Source organism: Hemitrygon akajei, unplaced genomic scaffold, assembly GCF_048418815.1.
Source record: "Hemitrygon akajei unplaced genomic scaffold, sHemAka1.3 Scf000033, whole genome shotgun sequence".
NCBI lineage: Eukaryota > Metazoa > Chordata > Chondrichthyes > Myliobatiformes > Dasyatidae > Hemitrygon > Hemitrygon akajei.
In genome coordinates, this window is record NW_027331919.1 from 13,122,080 (window position 1) to 13,140,636 (window position 18,557).

At 48.8% G+C, this 18,557-nt stretch overlaps 1 long non-coding RNA gene across 1 annotated transcript; it reads right to left on the bottom strand.

Annotated features, from left to right (window-relative positions):
- Positions 1 to 6,192: 6,192 nt before the first annotated feature.
- LOC140719944 (uncharacterized) lies at positions 6,193 to 8,297 on the bottom strand. Its single transcript, XR_012097055.1, has 4 exons — positions 8,166 to 8,297; positions 7,501 to 7,565; positions 7,065 to 7,250; positions 6,193 to 6,417 (listed from the first exon to the last, which is right to left on the bottom strand). It is a non-coding gene; the product is annotated as an uncharacterized lncRNA (long non-coding RNA).
- Positions 8,298 to 18,557: the final 10,260 nt, after the last annotated feature.

Here is an 18,557-nt window from a genome sequence, read left to right on the forward strand (position 1 = left end):
GGTGCACAGGTTACACCCAGATCTGTGTGTGTCAAACGATCTGGAATTGCAGATGCATTTCGGGATGCGTGCTGATTTTAATGTCGAAGCAGTCATTTTCTGATCGATTTGAAATGATTCCCGCTCTGAGATAATCTATTATGCATGTTGGGGACAGCGTGTATGGAGAGAGCACTGATTTTTGGGATTACGCAGATTTAGGGTGGTGTCGGCAAATATGTCCTCACACGCTAATCTGAGGTTGCGAACCGATTTAGTGATTTGGGGTTGTTAGATATCTGAAGGTTGTTTCATTCAGAGATAATTTCAGAGCCAATGCACCTTGAACTTTTCACCAGTATTCTTGTAAGTTTATGCTGGAGGCAGGCATTTTGTGAACTGTTCGAGATTATTCTTGCCCTGTGACACTGTATGGTGCGTGTCGGGGTGTCAGCGGGTTTGCGATGCCCATTGAATGGAAAATTACACAGAGTTAAGGCAAAATAGTCAAACGTGTAATGCCTTTGATGGCTGGATCTCAGAAGAATGAGGGGGACGGATGTTGTTGTTGGAAATGATCGAATGTTTAAAGGCATCGATAAAGTAGATGTGGAGAGAAGGTTCCCGGTGGCGGGACAGTCAATACCAGCGGACCCACATCGGAATGGAGGTCGGTCCTTTCAGAACGGAGGTTGGGAGTGTCAGGTACACGTAAATGTGTGTGGTAAAACCATCAGCAGCAATAGAACAGACCTGGAGTCTGGTTTTGCTGTTAGCAAACATTATTCAATTAGCAACCACTTAATATAGCATCTTAAACCAGATAAATCGAAAGTTAGCAGAGTTATGCTGATATAGGCGAATAAAATAAAGTTCCCAAACTCATTCAAGTTCGGCTGGCAAGAGTTACAGTCTGACGATGGTCTGTAAGAAAGTTCAGTTCAATCCACAGAACTGAGGTGAGAGAGAGGTATTTGTAATCTGAATAAACAGGGGTGGTCGGTCTTGCCGTTCTCCTCTGAATTCTTCAAGTTAGTCAAATGTGACTCCCCTAAGGGTACCGTCATCAGTGGTAAATCTACTAACCCAGGCCAGGGTTAAACACACTGGTAGTTTGCACAGCGTCACCCTTGCACTCACTGTGACGGCCTCTGATCAATCTCACTTGATCGATCCTCAACCCACCCTGGTGTGCACTCGAAGAGTTCATCCAGTGACTCCTTCGTCACCAGCCTCTGTGAGTCTCTTCTGTTTGTCTGCGAGAAAGACAGTCGACCTCACACACGCTGAACATCAGCTGTCCATCATGTAACTCCTCCTCTCTCTCCATAGCAACTCGGGCAGCAGCAGAAGACTGCTGTTTTTCGCAAGACTGTATACCCTCTCTCTCTCTCTCTCTCTCTCTCTCTCTCTCTCTCTCTCTCTCCTCTCTCTCTCTCTCTCTCTCTCTCTCTCTCTCTCTCTCTCTCTCTCTCTCCTCTCTCTCTCTCTCTCTCTCTCTCTCTCTCTCCTTAAAGCATCACAGGAGGAATTAATTTCCTCACAGTATGGTAAATATGTAGAACAGATTACACAGGCGGCTGTGGAGTCTGACTTTAGATATATTGTAGTCAGAGATTGGCAGATTGTTGATTACTCAGACCATGAAGGAATACGGTGAAAAGGCAGGAGATTGGGGCTGAGGGGGACCTGGATCAGACATGATGAAATGGCGCAGCAGAATCGATGGCCTAATTCTGCTCCGATATCTCATGGTCTGATTTTAGGTTCCAGTGTTGCCGGGTGTCAGCATCTCAGTGGATCTGTCCTGGTGGGACCAACCGAGAGTTGGGGAGAGGGAGGGACTGACACAGACGCAGGAGAGGAATAGCAGGAGAAGTAGGAACAACTGGAAAGGGTAGTGGTGCACAGTACGGGGGAGTCACGGAGTCGGGGAAGGTTTTAGCGGATGGATGGGGTAACATAAAACTGTTGGAATGTCAGAGAGGGAGGAGATGACGGAGACGAAGAAGGCTGTAGTTGAGTAAGTATTCAAGTTGAGAAGTCTCCTTTCTGTTGAAAAAGACGTTCGAGAGGGGCACCAAGTTCGGCTCTGCTCGCCCCCTTCTCTTCTGAGACCTCTGTCTCGAAGGCCGATGTAAGAATCATCCCTCAGGTGGGTGAACCCTCGCAGGTCACCGGGTTCCGAATGAGTACCTGATAGGGCACTGAAAACCTTTGCCACCAACAGGCTGGACTGTTCAAGGACTCGGTGGTGAGGAAGGCTAATAAAACGTTCACATTCATCTCCCAGGCAAGGATTTAACTTTAAGTCTCTGCTGAGGCCTCATTTGGAGTGCGCTTCGTTGTCACTTTCACTTTAAGACTCGGACTGACAGTTTCTGCCTGTCACAATCCTTCCTGTAATGTCTGTAATTCAAGAGTTCGTGCTCAGTGCTCAGCCGTAGGAGATCCATTTCCAGCACTGTTGGTTGTGATCCGACACCTCCCAGTGTTCTTATGAAACAGAGCTTGGGCTCCAACTTAGCAGGTTCATCTTTGCCAGAAAACAGCCTGGCCGAATCCACACTTGCCAGATCATTCCTGCCTCCAAAAAACGTCAGCCTTCATTCAATTTAGAACTAAACCCGAGGTCATAAATACCCTTTCCCATAATCACCTTGAATCTAATGGCAATATCATCACGAGATGCAAAGTGGTCACCTGCACAAACTTTTGTCACCTGCCTTGTTCCATTCCGCAGGAGGAGATCCAGTATTGCACTCTCTGTTTGGAATTATCTACCTGCGATTAAGGAAACTTTCTTGAAAACATTTGAGAAACTACTCCACTGGTCCTTTCACGGAACGGGGCTCACAGTTAATACCTGTTAAAATCTCCCAATATCACAACCGTATGTTTCTCTACAGATTTGTTCCTCAGAATCACTGGGACTATTAGGTGATTGATAATATGGCCCCATGATCTAGTTCATACCTTTCTTATTCCTCAGTTCCTCCCAAAAAACCTCACCGGGACGAGTTCCCCAGTCTGTCCTGACTGAGCACGCCGTGACATTTTCCCTGACTGTAAAGCTGCCCCTCGTGTTTGCATTATTTACGCATTAGCGCGACTAAAACAGCCGAAAACCGGAATATTGAGCTAACAGTCCTGCCTCTCCGACAACCAAGTCTCACTACTGGCTACAATGCCATACTTCCAGACCTTGACTCCCGTCCTGAGCTCATCTGCCTTTCGTACAATACTTCCTGCAATGAAACGTAGGCAGCTCAGAACGTGATTCCCAGCAGGCTCAACTTTTTTCTTCCTGACTTCGTCTGAGGCCTTAACGACATCGGTTCCAACAAGCTTTCTTCTATCTGTGATTGCATTACGGTTTTCATCCCCCTGCATCTCTAGTTTAATGCCCACCCCACCCATCTTTTATGTCAAAAATCCCCGCTGAGATATCAATTCAACTCAAGTTGATGTGTAAACTGTGAGAGCCGATCGCTGGCAGAGGAAGTGAAGGAGCTGCGCACGGCAGGCCGGTTTGGCGTGGCCTTCAGGCAGGAGTCTGTGCTGCCCCCCAGTGTTCGCTCGGCAGAAGACAGGCTCTGTTGTAGTCGACTGCAGATAGCAGTGCTATTCAGTTGACACAAGGCCTCAAACTGTATTTTTCTATTTTTTCATATTGTTTGTGCTTTGTTCCGTTTTTGAATGCTGACAATGTGTTTTACACGTTGTTTCTGGAGTAACGCTGTCACCTTTGGCTGTATTCATGGATGTTCATGTGTCGTCCTGACCTGTGAGACATACCTCGACTTGGCCATTTTAACCCGTTTCTCCCACCTAGAGGCATACAAACTGGTATACCTGTTATTGAGCCGCTTGGTCACAGGGGGACGCTGTACTGGGCCTGGATGTTTAACCCCTTTGAACCTCCGGACTGTCACCAGTTTCCTGCGGACTGAATATTCGGTCTATTTTCCTCCCAATATGACTTGACAGAAAGTTATTGTATAACGACAAGTCGATGAGAGGCATTGATCGTGTGCCTTTTTACCGGCGCTGAAATGGTTGCCACGAGAGGACACAGGTTTAAAGTGCTGTGGAGCAGGTACAGGGGAGATTTCAGGGGTAAGTTTTTTACTCAGAGAGTGGTGAGTGCGTGGACTGGGCTGCCGGTAACGGTGGTGGTGGCGGATTCGATCGGGTATTTTCAGAGACTTTTGGATAGGTACATGCAGATTAGAACAGTAGAGGGCTAAAGGTAAGCCTAGTAATTTTTTTAAGTTAGGGACGTGTTCGGCACAACATTGTGGGCCGAAGGGCCTGCATTGTGCTGCAGGTTTTCTATGTTCCTATGTTTCTATCTTTATTTTCTCTTGCTGATGAACACGCCTTGCGGATTGGTTGTTGTTCAAACAAACGCGATGCACTGGTTTATAATCCACACATTTCCCGCTCCCGAACTCTGATTGGAGGCTGTCCCAAGGGGAAATATATATATGAGTCACTGACACTGTCAGTCAGACCCAGAGCGAGACTCCTCCATACCATCCCATCCCACGCACCCGGAGTCAGACGCTGAGTGAATCTCCCTCCACACCGTCCCATCGCACACTCCCGGGGTCAGACACAGAGTGAATCTCCCTCCACACCGTCCCATCACACACTGCCGGGTTCAGACACAGAGTGTGTCGCCCTCCATGCCGTGCTAAAACACACTCCCGGGATCAGACACAGTGTGACGATCCCTCCACACCGTCCCATCACACACTTTACGGAGCAGACACAGAGTGCAGGTCACTCCATACCGTCCCATGGCAGATCCCCGGCATCAAACACTCCCACGACACGGTCCCATCACATTCTTTCTGATACAGACCCAGATTGAATTCCCTGTTCCCCATCCCTTCACACACTCACAATTCAGATACTGTTTAGTTCAACTGCATCTCCCAGCCCAAAACCCGCACAATCGCATCACAGACTACTCAAGTCAATAGGAGAGCTAAACCCCTCCGTTCCCCCCTCTCCCCTCTCAGCATCCCCAAAACTCCGCCATCCCCGTCGTCTGGAATTCTGTCTCGGACACTGTGAGTGCGCGTGACAGGATGTGGATTATTCAGCGGGCACGTGCTCCCATTTTTAATCACCGACTCCAAATCCCGGGCTGGTGTCCGTCCCTCTGCAACGGGATGAGAGACTCCCTCATCCGGAAACCACAGTCGGTAGCAACGTTACCGAGCGACAGGTTGTATTGAGGACGCAGGGAGGCTGATGAAGGGCTCAGACAGATTAGGAGAATGAGGATAGACGTGGCAAATAGAATACAGTGCCGGGAATCGTATGGGCATGCAATTTTTTTAAAAAAGACATAAAATCGTAGAATATTTTCTAAAGGGATGTATTTTTTTTAACCCAGGCAACCTGTTCATAATCTATAACTTCACAGAATGGTCTGGGTCAATTTTGACCCGGCCCTAGAATCCCCTCATAACAAGTTTCTACATAAAAGCTTGAAACACAGATCTATTTACAAGGTATAAATAGACTATCTCACATTAATGAACATGTGAAGAATCCTTAATTAATGATACAGAGAGCTAAAATCCATTTCAATAGATACGGGACAAATTCGACCCGGATCAGCCTAAATGTACAGAATTTTTAGCACCTGTACAAAAGTATAATATTTTTAATTATTTTCATTTTTTGCGCACTTAAGTTCACTTAAGTTCTCGGCTAAAAAGGGCATTTAGGGTGTTTTTACAATTGCCACGTGTCAGAACGGGTCAAACATGACGGGCACAGTGTGTAAGTGTTAAAAACAATCTGCGGTGCGGAGGGAATTGGGAGACTTCGTGCAGCTTTCCCAGAAGTTTAACCTGCAGCTTGAGCCGGCGGTGAGGACAGCAAATGCGATGACAGCATTCATTTCGAGAGGACTGGGACGTAAAAGCAAGGACGTCATTCTCAGGCTCAATCCGTCACAGGTGAGGTCACATTTGGAGTTTTGTGAGCAGGTCTCGATCGCTTATCTCACAGGGGATGTGAGACATTGGAGAGGTTTCACGGGAATGATAACGGGACTGGACGTGGTATTATAGGAGGAGTATTTGACAGCTCCGGGAGACAGAACACCCACACACAGCGATTCAAGAACAGCTTCTTCCCCTGCCCCAGCACATCTTTCAACGCGGCAGCGAGAACTCGTCATTTCTGCGGTGTTTATTAATGTTTGCAATTTACATCTTTGCTCCGTACTGATGCTTCAAAAGAAAAAATCCCAGGGGTTATAAGCTTCAGATAATAATTGAAATAGCGATTCCGGTGGAAAACATCCGATAGGGTGGACAGGACACTTGGAACGCTGGTCTTCACCAGTCACACTGAGTACAGGAGTCGGGAGGTCACGTTGCCGTGGTACAAGACGTCGGTGACGCCGCCCTGCTTTAGGAAAAATGTCAGTGAACTGGATATATTGTACAGGGAGTTCTACGGGGATATTGCCGAAACTCGGAGGGCTGAGTTATGGTGGATGGGAGGGAAGGTTGGGACTTTATTCGCTGGAGTGTAGTTATAACCTTACACAGTTTCATAAACCCGAGAGTGGCACAGACAATAGGAATGCGCACAGACTTTCACCCAGGGTTGGGTTGTCGAGAACCAGACGGCACAGGATTGAGGTGAGAGTGAGTGGAACGGAGAAAGAGAGAGAGAGAGATCAGGGAGACGGTGGGTTTAGAGAGAACGGGGAGTGGAGGTAGAGAGTTCCTGAGGAGGGAAGGGGAGAGAGGTGTAAGAGGTGGGCAGAGGGAGCAGAGAAAGTGCGTGCGGAGAACGTTCGAGGGAATAAGGGGAGCTGAGGGGTAGAGAGGAAGGTAGAGTGATCTAGGAAGAGCGGTATGGGGGAGAGGCGAGAACGAAGGGGATAGACGGCGAGAGGGGTTTGTCGGTGTCTGGTGGGGAGAATAAGATGGCAACAAAAAGGAGGAGATGGATTAGGAGGGAGGGACAGAGAGGGTGCAGAGCGAATTTGAAAGGTTTTAGGAGGGAGAGTGAAGGGGACAGAAGGAGAAGAAAATGGGTGTAGTCACTTGATTCATGTCGACTCCACTGGCTGTTGGCAGAGACCCTGGATCTTTTCAGGAATATCCGGGTACAAAGGTGCCGACCTCTCGCAGATGAAATTCCGATCACCATCACAAGTGTTACTCGTTCCGCACTGAATGCATTCGGGCGTTCCCGGGGACGCCTTGTACAGGAGATTCCGGCCCACATTCCTATCCAGGAGGGTTAATAAATTTCAACAGAGACAAAACAGCTTCAGTAGAGAACCCTAGCGGAGTCCGTCCCCAAGCTAATCCCATGAATTCGATCCCGCCCTACCCCCTACCCACGTACAGTCTACAAACAAATCACAATGACCCTCCCTTTTCCCACGAATCTACTTCAGTCCGTAAACGAATCCCATTTTCTCCCGTCAGGACTATAATCACCAATCTTCACCCCACAGATTAGTGACAATCTCACCCGTTTTCGCATTTTCCAATCCAGTAAGCAAGTTTGCTGTCCAGAAGATTCTGGGATACAAAGCTCTGTGAAGTTAAATTTACTTGATTAATGCCTAGAATCAAAGAATATGTACGGAGCTTCTCTCAGCTGATTACAACAGCAATCTGGGATGGGTCTGGCTGGAAGGAGCTTCACTCTGTGTCTGACCCCGGGATTGTGTGATGGGACGGTGTGGAGGAAGGTTCACTCTGAGTCTGACCCCGGGAGTGTGTGATGGGGTGACGTGGAGGGAGATTCACTCTGAGTCTGACCCCGGGAGTGTGTGATGGGGTGACGTGGAGGGAGATTCACTCTGTGTCTGACCCCGGGTGTGTGTGACGCGACGGTGTGGACGGAAATTCACTCTGTGTCTGACCCCGAGATTGTGTAATGGGACGGTGTGGAGGAAGATTCACTCTGAGTCTGACCCCGGGAGTGTGCGATGGGGTGACGTGGTGGGAGATTCACTGTGTGTCTCACCCCGGGTGTGTGTGATGTGACGGTGTGGAGGCAGGTTCACTCTGCGTCTGACCCCGGGAGTGTGTGATTGGACGGTGTGGAGGGAGTTTCACTCTGTGTCTGAATCCGCGAGCGTGTGATGATTCCTGTGTTACTGTTGTATCTTCTCGTGCTGTGACACATACCGCTTCATCCCTTGAATTGATTTCCAGCAGCCTTGAATGAAGGTTTGAACATTCTTGCTTCGCTTCTTGGAATGATTTTTCAAACGTAGATACGTAATAACACCGGTCTTTATTTGTGACCCAGTCCTTGGAACACGTTTGCTCTGAAAATCAGGGACAAGTGACACAAAGAGTGAATCTCCCTTCACACTTCCCCATCACACACACCCAGGGTGACACACTGAGTGAAATTCCCTGCACGCTCTCCCATCACGCACACCTGAGGTCAGCTACACACTGAATATCCCTCCGCAACGTCTCATCGTAAATTAACAAGGTTCAGACACAGTGAATTTCCCTCCACACCATCCATCACACACGACCGGGGTCAAGACACAGAGTGGATAGAACATAGAACATAGAATACTACAGCACAGTACAGGCCCTGTGGACCACAATGTTGTGCCGACACTTAATCCTTTCCTCCCATATATCCCCCTAGCTTAATTTTCTCCATATACCTGTCTAGTAGTCTCTTAAATTTCACTAGTATATCTGCCTCCACCACTGACTCAGGCAGTGCATTCCACGCACCAACCACTCTCTGAGTCAAAAACCTTCCTCTCATATCTCTCTTGATCTTCCTGCCCCTTACCTTAAAGCCATGTACTCTTGTACTGATTAGTGGTGCCCTGGAAAAGAGGCGCCAGCTATCCATTCTACACATTCCTCTTAATATCTTGTACACCTCTAACATGTCTCCTCTCATCCCCTTCTCTCTTTTTTAAGGCCCTAGCTCCCTTAATCTCTGATCATAATCCATACTCTCTAAACCAGGCAGCATCCTGGTAAATCTCCTCTACACCCTTTCCAATGCTTCCGGATCCTTCCTATAGTGAGGCGACCAGAACTGGACACATTACTCCAAGTGTGGCCTAACCAGACTTTTCTAGAGCTGCACCATTACCTCGCGACTCTTAAACATAGAACATCTGACTATAGGGCTAGTAAAGAAAATAAAAAGAAAAAAGGGGCCCATTTTAATGAAACAGTCTAATCTGCACGTTGGAGCTCATGGTTCCGTCCACTCGATCCTTCAAGTCAGATCCTCGCTCCAAGTCCACTCCGTCCGGCGGTCTACCAGTTCTCTCCACTCGCATCATCTCTCTTCATCTCTCGCCAACAAAAGGGTGTGAAAACATTCTCTCATGTCCACAAGAAAGAAACAACATACCTCTCATTGGATGGCAGACATTCCAAAACCCCGTTATCTGTAGTCATACCGAAACATTGCAGCTACAGAGAAACCATTACATCAGCAGTGAAACATTTCAGAGAGGCCATTACATTAGTAATGAAACATTACAGAAGTGGTCATTACATTAACTGTGAACCCTTGCAGCCCGTTACACATAAGAAAGGTTCAGCTCATGTGGGAGAGAGGCAGCGATATTGGCAGCACCACTGCGCTTAGCAATGGTGTGCAGACTTTGCCACAAGCTGCGTGTGTTGTTGGTGGAGAGTGGTGTCTGGATCTTGTCCCTGCATTGTCGTTTTGATGACTTTGCGTAGATTGCAGCTGTAAGTGACCAAAATCAGTGCAGATATCTACTGCAAGTGGTTGGTTGTCCGTCATATCCAGCAAAGCAGGAGACATGCATATGAGAGTTTTGAAAGCAGAACAGCTGCTGTGCCAAGGCAATTCCAGTCTCTTGACCTCGGAAGTGCAAGTCCAGTTGTACACCTTGTCATTACAAACTGGGGACTTCCTCAGCGGCAGCGTATGAGTAAGATTTCTTCTGTACCTTGTCGTGCCCTTTGGTCTCCACGAAGAATTGCAGAACCACCTTCCTGGCTGCTGAATCTCACTGTTGATCTCATCCGCCAGCATGCTGAGCTGACTTCACGTACCAGGCTGGACATTTTCCATTCTCACCGGGCTATGAGACCTACCGGCTATCTGCACAGTACATTACAGGCCCTTCGGCCCACAATGTTATGCCGACCTCAAACCTTACTTCCCATATAGCCCCCTACCTTAAATTCCTCCATAGACTTGTCTAGTAGTCTCATAAGCTTATCTACTGTATCTACCGCCACCACTGACTCAGGCAGTGCATTCCCGCACCAACCACTTTCTGATCAAAAAAATGCTTCCTCTAATATCCCCCTTGAACTTCCCTCCCCTTACCTTAAAGCCATGTCCTCTCGTGTTGAGCAGTGGTGCCCTGGGGAAGAGGTGCTGGCTGTCCACTCTATCTAATCCAATTAATATCTTGCATACCTCTATCGTGTCTCCTCTCCAGGCACGCGTTACCGTTCCCTGCGTCACACACACATATGACCCCAAACACAAAATCTCTCATCCATCCCCCATTCCCGCCATAGCTTCTCATCACATGCGCACTGTGTCAAACACAAAGTCCCATCATATATACACGTGGTAAGACACAGATTTACGATCCCTACACCGTCCGATCACACACTAACACGATCAGACGCAGATTGAATCTCCCTCTCCACGGACCCATCACATACTCCAGGCGTCAGACGTGGAGTGAAGCTCCGTGCACACTGCCTTTTATAAACGCCCGGGGTCAGACGTGGAGTGAAGCTCCCTACACACTGCCTTTTATAAACGCCCGGGGTCAGACGTGGAGTGAAGCTCCGTGCACACTGCCTTTTATAAACGCCCGGGGTCAGACGTGGAGTGAAGCTCCGTGCACACTGCCTTTTATAAACGCCCGGGGTCAGACGTGGAGTGAAGCTCCGTGCACACTGCCTTTTATAAACACCCGGGGTAAGACGTGGAGTGAAGCTCCATACACACTGCCTTTTATAAACGCCCGGGGTCAGACGTGGAGTGAAGCTCCGTGCACACTGCCTTTTATAAACTCCTGGGGTCAGACGTGGAGTGAAGCTCCGTGCACACTGCCTTTTATAAACGCCCGGGGTCAGACGTGGAGTGAAGCTCCGTGCACACTGCCTTTTATAAACGCCCGGGGTCAGACGTGGAGTGAAGCTCCATACACACTGCCTTTTACAAACGCCCGGGGTCAGACACAGAGTGAATCTCCCTCCACACCGACCCATCACACTCTTCCGGGGTCAGACACCCTCCACACTATCCAATCACTCAATCCGTTGTTACATAGAATAAACGTCAATCTACACTGTCCCATCACACACTCCTGGAATCAAACACAAACGCTCTCTGTCTACGATCCTATTACACACTCCGCGAGTCAGACACAGAGTTAAGCTCCCTCTGCAACGTCCCATCACTCACTCCCGGATACAGACACAGAGTGAATCCCCCGCTGCACCGTACCGTCACACACTCCCGGACTCAGCGTGAAACGCTCTCTCCACGGTGCCATAACATACTTCCGTGGTCAGACATGAGGTGTATCTCTCCGGCCGTGTCTCATCAGACAATCCCGCTGTCAGACACAGAGTGAAGCTGGATCCATACTGTCCCATCAGACACGCCCGGAGTGAGACATAGAGTGAAGCAGCAATGATGCGTCTCACAATCCCGTGGTCAGACACAGAGTGAATCCACCTCCACAACGTCCCATCACACTCTCCTGGATTCAGTGATAGAGGGAATCTCCCTCCACATTCCCGTCACACATTCACCGATTCAAACACAGAGTGAATCACCTTACATACTCTCTCTTCACACACTCCGATGTCAAGCACAGAGTGACGCGTCCTCTCTCCATGCCTGCCCTGTGACGAGGAGCGGGTGAAAGAGGGGGATGATGTCTCACCTCTTCTGCTGGTCACCAATTGGCAGATTTGAGCCTTGGTTTCGTTGACAGATCTGTACTTCGTTTCCAGCTCAGTGAACTGTTGACGGAGATCGCTGTGTGTTCGTTTAAGATCGGACAGATTAGAGTTGAGCGCAGAGAGTTTCTTGAGACAGATTCTCCAGGAGAGATGCAGGAGGGAAATCTCGGATATTTTGGATTGAATGGCTGAGTTTAACTCATTGCAGATTCCGTCGGAGGTGAACGTAGACTGACGAATCTGTGATACTGAGAGAGATGGTGAAGGATGTTTCGCGTTTACAGTGACACGTGAGTCAGCGTCACGCTACCGAACGGGTCACAGAGAGTGTTGTGTGAGTGTCACGGTGAAGGGTGTCACAGTGAAGGATGTGAAGGTGGCACAGTGAGAGGCGTCGGAGTCTCCTTGTCACTCTGAGGGGTTATCAATGCCCTGGTGAAGGTTTTGTTGTTGTTACAATGGGGTCTGTGTCAGTATCGTTTTGATGACAGATTCCCTGTCTCAGCGCGGGGCATGTCCGTGTTGCTGTGAGGGTCGTGTCGGTGTCACTGTGATAGGAGTTTCTGTGCGCCGGAAAGAGGTGTGCCGGGTCACAATGAAATGTATCTCGATGACAAGACGAGGGAAATGTCAAAGAGGGGGGATTGGTAGTGTCACGGTTGGTGGAGTATCTGTGTAATGAGTCGGTCCTGGTCTCATTGAGAGGAGTGTGTCTGTATCACGGTGAAAGGCATGTCATGACCACGGCGTGTGTGAGATTGTCACGCTGAGCTGTGTGTCCCTGTGATGGAGAGGACTAACTCAGTGTCATTGTGAATTTAGATGTCGCTATCACGGTGAGGGCTTGTCTGTGTCAGGGTGAGGTGTGGGTAATTGTCTCAGTGAGCGGTGCATCGGTGTTATGTTGAGGGGCGATACTGTCTCGGTGGGGGTGTTACAGTGACGTGTGAGTCCATGTCACGGTGCGGAGCTGGGCGGGTCACGTTGAGGAGCCTGTAGGTGTCGGTGGTGTCTCAGTGTCACGGTGAAGGGCGTGTCAGTGTCACTATGAGGTGTGTTTCGGAGTCGCCTTGAGACAGGTTCTCTGCGAGAGATTCGGGTGGGAAATGTCACATGTCTTAACTCATGGAGTGGTGATGGGTCCTGTTCATTTTCTAAATTTCTTCCCAAAGGAGTTTGTAGTTTCGGTGAGAGGTGGATGAGATGGTGAAGGATGTTTGGCGTTTCTTGTGTGTCAGCCTCACGCTACTGAGCGGGTCACGGAGTGTGGTCTGTCAGTGTAACCGTAAGGGTGTTACAGTGAGGGGTGAGCTGTTGGCACAGTGAGGGCCACCGTGAGCTACGTGTCAGCGACACGTTGAGGGGTATATCGGCTTACGAATGAGGTTTTGTTTTCACGCTGGGAGCTGCATCACTATCGCGATGATACTTGATTCCCTGTCACACCGAGACGGTGTTTCAGTGAGAGACGTGTAGCTGCCATTGTGATAGGTGTTTCTGGGTCCATGTGAGAGGTGTACCGGGTCACATCGCGGTGTATCTGTAAGTCACGGTGAGAGATATGTCGGGGTCACAGTGCGAGGTGTGACGGTGTTACAGTGAGAGACTCGTCGGTGACATACTGTATTGGTCTGACAGTGGAAAAATGTCGATGTCACGGTGAGGGGAGTGTCTGTGTCACGGGGAAGGATCTGTTCTGGTCACGGCGGATGTGTCGGTTGCACAGTAAGTGTAGTGTTGTTCTCACGGTAGGGACTGAGTGGGTGACGCTCTGAGGGGCTTCTCGGTGTCACAGTGAGGGATGTGTCTTTGTGACGGTGAGGGTTATGTCGGTGTTTCGGTGGAGTGGCTTTTGCTGTCATGAGAAGAGATGAGTCGGTTTCAAAGTGATGAGCGTGTCTGCGTCACAGTGAGGGACGTGTGAACGTCACAGTGCGGGACGCTTCGGCACCACGTCGAGAGGCGTCTCAGTGTTACAGTGAATCGTTATTATATTAGGTTGTGTGTTGGTATCAGGCTGAGGGATATGTCGGTATCATGTTGAGTGATGTGCTGGTGGGGGTTGTGTCGGTGTCACGGTGAGGGGTGAGTCGTGGTCATACTGAGAGACCCGTCAGTACCACAGTGAGGGGTGTGTTAGTGGGTGTTGTGTCGGTGTCACGGTGAGGGGTGAGTCGTGGTCATACTGAGAGACCCGTCAGTACCACAGTGAGGGGTGTGTTGATATCACCGTAAAGGGTGTTTCTGGGAAATGTCGGGAATGTGTCGCTGTTACAGTGGCCATTTTTATTCTCTGCGGTTTGGTCATTGCGACCGGTGTGAAACTCACCATGAATCCTCCAGCAGATACCCGTCATAATAAGGGTCGCTGTTAAAAGGCAGATTAGCCATATGCTTCGGTCTGATCGGTCTCTCCTTGTGGGTCGTTCACTGCCCATGTCGTCTGTGAAAAAATTATTCCTTGTCTTTGTCAATGCATCGTCATATTCCCTGATCTACCTCTCCCCTGCTGCTCCCACACTCTGAGTTGAAATCACTCTCTTTCGCTCATGCAGAGCAGTGAGCGTAAATCACAGAAGAAGACTGACCCCTTGACCCGAAAATTTTACTTTACTAATTATATTTCAAAGCCAAATAGTTTTTACAGACACAATGTTCATCTCCTTCTAAACCCTGCTCATCCACGTTCCCGTCAAAGAGCCAATGAAACGCCTCTATCGATTTTCCATCACCACCACCCCTGGCAGCACATTCCTGTCCCCCACGATCTCTGTGTAAACAAAATCTTGCCCCGCACCTGTTCTGAAAAGAAACGCACTCGCCAGTTCCATTCCATGGTATTAGACATTTCTCTCTGGGGGAAGAAATGCCCCAGTTGCCTGGCCTATCTCTGTCTCTCGTCATGATAGAGACCTGTATCAACTCTCCCCTCAGTCTGAGATGCATATGAAATAACATATGAAATCCACACATATCGCATGAATGTCTTTTACTGATATTGACATCCACTTGATCTCTTTCTATCTTGTACATGCAGTCTGTGTTTTGTGCCGTGTGTGACCTTTGGTTTCGTGTTTGGCACCTTTGACCTGCAGTAACGCAGACTCGTTTGGCTGTATTCATGGGTATCCATGTATGGTTGAATTGCAATGCAACTTGTATTGAATTGAAACCGTCTCTTCTGTACCGGTTTCACCTTCTTTGGAAGGGAATAAAAAAAAAACAAATATCCGAAGCCCCTTTCACTGCATCTCGCCTCATCTTCCCCACCCTGCTTCCATTCTGACTCACAGAACCATGCTCAGCGCAAGAGAACTGACCGGTGAGACTTTCCTCACTCCGAAACCTCCGTGAATCGCTGCTGTTTAATGTGCGCTCGCCCACCCGTGTGAGCGACATTTACCTGGCTCCTGATCGCTTCCTGGCGACGCCAAAACCATATGTCTGTCTGACTCAAACCCAGATAGAGGCACACTCCATACCATCCTATGTACTTTCCCGGAGTCAGACACAGAGTGAGGCTCCCTCCGCAACAATCCATCACACAATTCCCTGATCAGGCATGGAGCGCAGTTTCTTAGAAATTGTCTTATCACTCACTCCCGGGGTCACAGAAGAAATGAATCTCCCTGCACATTCTCATCGCATTTAACGGGAGTTCGACATTGAGTGAATCTCCCTCCACACAGTCGCATCACGGACTGTCAGGGTCCAGCCATCAGAAGATCCATCCACACCTTCTCATATCACACTCTTGGATACAGATATTTTGTGAAGCTCCCCTCTCTGGGCTGAATTGAGGCACTCACTATCGCCGTCAGAGACAGATCGAATCTCCCTCCCCTACCCTCCCCTCACCAATCCCACCAATCCCCAGTCATCTCGGAGTTTGCGTGTCCCTCATAGATTGTGTGTGTGTGTGTGTGTGTGTGTGTGTGTGTGTGTGTGTGTGTGTGTGTGTGTGTGTGTGTCTGTGTGTGTGTGTGTGTGTATGTGTGTGTGTGTGTGTGTGTGTGTGTGTGTGTGTGTGTGTGTCTGTGTGTGTGTGTGTGTGTATGTGTGTGTGTGTGTGTGTGTGTGTGTGTGTGTGTGTGTGTGTCTGTGTGTGTGTGTGTGTATGTGTGTGTGTATGTGTGTGTGTGTGTGTGTGTGTGTGTGTGTGTGTGTGTGTGTGTGTGTGTGTGTGTGTGTGTGTGTGTGTGTGTCGTGCAAGGCAGATGACGGAATGGGAGGGATACAGGTCCATAATTCCATCAACGTGGTGTCACAGGTAGACAGGCTGATAAAGAAATCTTTTGGCACATTGACCTTCATAAATCAATGCTCTGAGTACAGGAGATGAGACGTTACGTTGAACTTGTCTGAGTGATTGGTGAGACCCAATTTGAAGTATTGTGTGCAGTTTTGGTCACCCATCTACAGGGAAGATGTAAATAAAGTTGGAAGGGTTCAGAGAAAATTTACAGGGGTATCGCTGGGTCTGGCGGATCTGAGTTACAAGGACAGATTAAATAGGGTAGGACTGTACTCTGTAGAATGTAGAAGACTGAGAGGTGATTTGACAAAGGTAAACAAAATCATAAGGGGTATGAATAAGGGAAACGCAAGCAGGCTTTTGCCAAATAGAATAGGTGGGTCTGCAAACAGAGGTCGCAGTTCAAGGTCAGAGTTTGTTTGTGTACAATGTAGCCCCAGGAACATGGACATACATTTCTTATTCCTCATTTCCACCCATAACGCCTCACTTAGACGAGTTCTCTTGTCTGTCCTGAATGTGCACTGCGGTGAAATTTTCTCTGCATGATAATGTCACCCCTTCTTCTTTAACCCCTTCTGCTTTTTGATGTCTGAAAATAGGGAACTTTTTTAAATCGAAGCAAGAGGTGGAGGGGGAAGAAGTAAAGGCATCTCGTAGAGAAGCCTTTTTTTTAACTGATCGGGGAAAAGAGTCTAGATTGCGCAGGCGGGAGACTGAGCGAGCCGAAGCTTTTTTTGTAAAAAAAAAGACAACCATATACTGAGACCATCGTCGGGGTGGACTAAGGCACAGTGGGACGGCTCTGGCTCGACAGGCTTCGGCGGGAACAGGCAGAGGCGAGGTTTGAACGGGACACGACAGCGCAGGCGCGTGAACGTCGGCCCGTGAGGCAGCGGGAACATTTAAAAAGCGAGCAGAGGCTGAGGACGAGCTTCTCTCCAAGTGAGGTAAGGCCGGTTCAGTTCCTTTTATTAATTTAGTTAACTTAGGAGCAGGTAATGGAAGCATCAGTTAGGGCAGTTCAGTGCTTCGTTTGCAGAATGTGGGATGACAGGGCGAGCACAATTGGCCCTGATGACTACACCTGCAAAAGGTGCATTCAGCTGCAGCTCCTGACAAACCGTGTTAGCGAGCTGGAGCTGGAGCTGGAACTGGATGAACTTCGGATCATTCGGGAGGCAGAGGCAGAAATAACCAGGAGTTACAGGGAGATAGTCACCCCTAAGAGTCAGGAAACAGGTACCAAGGTAATTGTCAGGAGAGGGAAGGGGAATAGACAGGAAGAGCAGAGCACCCCTGTGGCCGTTCCCATCAACAGTAAGTATACCGTTTTGGATACTGTTGGTGGGGAAGACCTACCAGGGAATAGTTGCAGTGCAAACACCAGGTAATCTGCAGATGCTGGAAATTCAAAGAACACACACAGAATGCTGGTGGAACTCAGCAGAACAGGCACCATCTATAAGGAGAAGCAATGTCGACGTTTCGGGCCGAGATCCTTCGTCAGGACAAAAGGTCTCGGCCCGAAACGTCGATAGTGCTTCTCCTTATAGATGCTGCCTGGCCTGCTGTGTTCCACCAGCATTTTGTGTGAGTACGTGCAGTGATTGTGTCTCTGGCACCGAGACTGGACGCTGAGCTCAGAAGGGAAGAACGGAAAAGAAGAGAGCATTAGTGATAGGGGATTCGATAGTTAGGGGGACAGATAAGAGGTTCTGCGGAAGGGATCGAGAATCCCCGATGGTCTGTTGCCTCCCGGGTTCCAGGGTCCGTGATATCTCGGATCCAGTTTTCAGTATTCTCAAGAGGGAGGGCGAGCAGCCGGATGTCGTGGTCCATGTAGGGACAAATGACGTGGATATGAAGAGTGAGGAGGTCCTGAAAGTTGAATTTAGGGAGTTAGGTGCCAAGTGAAAGGACAGGACATCCAGGAGAACAATCTCAGGATTCCTCCCAGTGCCACGTGCAGACGGGTTTAGAAATAGTAAGATAGCGCAGATCAACACGTGGCTGAAGACACGGTGCAGGAGGGAAGGCTTCAGATTTATAGATAATTGTACAGATTTCCAGCGAAGCTGTGACCTGTTCCGGTGGGACGGTATACATCTGAACTGGAGGGGGACAAATATTCTTTCAGATAGCTTTGCTGCAGAGGCTCCTGTGGATTGAAACAACAAACTGTCGATGCAAGGGGGGAGAGGAACCAGAGTGTAGGAGCAGGTGTATGAGAGAAGGAAGAAAAAGAAGATAGTAAAGTTGTTTGCACCATTAGAGATGGACAGTGAATAAGAGGTGGAACATTTCTTAAATGCATTTATTTTAATGCTAGGAGTATTGTGGATGAGCTTCGAGCATGGACT